This window comes from Palaemon carinicauda, chromosome 15, assembly GCF_036898095.1.
Source record: "Palaemon carinicauda isolate YSFRI2023 chromosome 15, ASM3689809v2, whole genome shotgun sequence".
Lineage (NCBI taxonomy): Eukaryota > Metazoa > Arthropoda > Malacostraca > Decapoda > Palaemonidae > Palaemon > Palaemon carinicauda.
This window is the reverse complement of record NC_090739.1, coordinates 27,434,713-27,437,485: the sequence shown is the minus strand read 5'-3', so window position 1 is coordinate 27,437,485 and position 2,773 is coordinate 27,434,713.

The following is a 2,773-nucleotide window of genomic DNA, read 5'->3' as shown; positions in this document are numbered from 1 at the left end:
GGAAATAGTATTTAGATTACATCGGTGTGCTGAATTTTTGGCTAACCGCTAATATCGTATGTCAAGGTGTAATATAGGTCTAGGCCTAGCCTAAGATATTCTCGTACCTCATCTCGTTTAGTTACCTATTTTTCAAGAAATAGCAAGAAAAAAAAAGACGGCAACAATAACACAAATAATAATGATAAAAGCGACAGTAATTATTATGGTGATATGAGATACAATAAGTTAAATAAGCAGACTTTTCTTTAGTTAACCAAGGTGTAAACATTAGCACGATTAACCAGGTTTAATCAAAGCAACATTGGACACGACAACCAGACTCCAACCTAAACTTAACCTACTTTGAAGAAGCTTTATATCGATATATTTACGGTTGGTTTCCATCTTTTGTTCGAGGGCAGCAAAGAAGTCTCCTCACAAAAGACGCCTCTCTAAAATAGGTAATTGATGGCAGAACTCAACACCAAGATGATGTTCATTTAAAGTTTTACGCGGGAAACAACTCACCTTGCATATTTGATCTGTGGCTATGCACCTCTTCATCTCGGGCTACATGCTACGTCCAGACACCAAACGATTGGCCAGGTGAAACCAAGAACCAGTTCAAATTTTAAATCTAAAAACACGGGCTGGAATTGGAATGATGGCGAATAGACCTGAATTTGAAATGGTGTAACAAACCCGTATTACCAACCCTACGAAGATATCTTAAAAGTTTTTGTTTATCTATAAATCTGAATATATATATATATATATATATATATATATATATATATATATATATATATATATATATATATATATATATATATATATATCCGTGTGTGTGTAGATATGGCATATAAGGACTTACGTAATCTTTCGATAGATAATATTACGTCCAGCGTCATGTTCTAGGTTGGCAACACTTCTTGGTAAACTCAATTGCTTCGTCTGGGATACATATCACTTAAAGGTTTTTCAGCATCAACTTACCAAAATATTCATTGCAAGTTTCTTAAATATAAACATTAGTTAGTAAAATCCAATCCATAACACTGCAGCTTTAACGCTCATCGTAAATATAAGTAAATAAGTCGAGTACACCCTGAATTAGGCTCGGACGCTAGCCAGCTTCTCGGCTTTTTCCCAAGAGCTTGAATCGCAGTTTATTATGAGGACTCCTTCCGGGATTAGTTTGATATTTGAGTAAAACCGGTAAAATTTATCAAAAAGGATCAATTTATAAGATTCACTATAATTATGAAATACATGTATAATATAATACAGATCGACTACTACTACTACTACTACTACTACTACTAATATTAATAATGAACGTTTATGTATGACAAAATAAATTTCTCTCTGAAAACATTGAAAATGGTTTCACACACGCAATTTCAAATTGTTACTACGAAATCAAAATTTCTTAATATATCCGTATTTACGCTTGATATCAAGTAAACATCAAACTATTGTTCTACATTGGACTAATAACGTCTGATAATTAATATATATATATATATATATATATATATATATATATATATATATATATATATATATATATATATATATATATGTGTGTGTGTGTGTGTGTGTGTGTGGTGTGTGTGTGACTTCAGAACCCACTTTATGTGTTACAATTAAGCTGTGTTTGGATGATGACTGCTAGTGCTACCATCTTACTGCCCACCAATCCACCCAGCTTTAATTGCCAAAACCAAGAGGGAAAAGTAAAGAAAAATTGTACGTTTTTTACTGCACAAACATCTCGGCATTCTGGCAACTCCACCATCTTATTGGCAGTTAGTATCTGCAAGATTTCTCTATCAAATCCTTCGTTTGAATTAAGACTGATAAGCTTATAAATGTGTTAACTATATTATGCTGTTTATGGAAACCTGAACTTATGATAGGCCTACAGATAAGAATATTGAAGTTCCAACTGATTTGGAAATGGTCGTTTAGATTATACAGGTCTGTTCAGGTTTAGTCTATCTCGGAAAAACGGCGGATGGCAAGGTGCAACATAGGCCTAGGCCTAAGAAATTCTCGTACTTTATCGTTTAGTAATCTACAAAAATAGCAACTACACCATTAAAAAAGAGCATCAATGACACAAATAATAATGGTAATTATAATGACAGCGTTGTTAATTATTGTGATTTGAAATAAATTAACTTTAAGTGAAGCAGATCTTACATTTGTAAACCGATGTGAAACCGTTCGTGAGACTAACGAGGTTTAATCAAAACCATAGATTGACTCTGATCAAAACAACACTAAACATGTACATCCAGACACCAACCTAAACTTGATCTACTTTGAAGAAACTCTATACGTGCAATTTACTTACGGTTGGTTGCTATTCTTTGTTCGACAGCAGCAAAGATGTCTCCTCACAAAAGACTCCTTTCTAAAATAGGTAACTAACGGCAGACTGACAGACCTTAACAAGACGAAGTTCGTTTAAAGTTTTACGCCTGGAAGAAGCTCACCTTGCATATTTCATCAGTGGTTATTCACCTCTTCATTTAGAGCTACGTCCAGACACCCAGCGATTTGGCAAGTGCAAGAATAAACAGGTTAAAACTTAGCTTTTAAAAAGCACGGGTTTAAATGATAATGAATGGAATCGGACCAGCCTCGGTTACAACTGAACTGAAAATGTTGTGGTCGTGCAACAAAGCAGTTTTACCAACCATGTTTTGATACCTTAACAATTTTTGGTTTTCTATTACATATATATATATATATATATATATATATATATATATATATATAT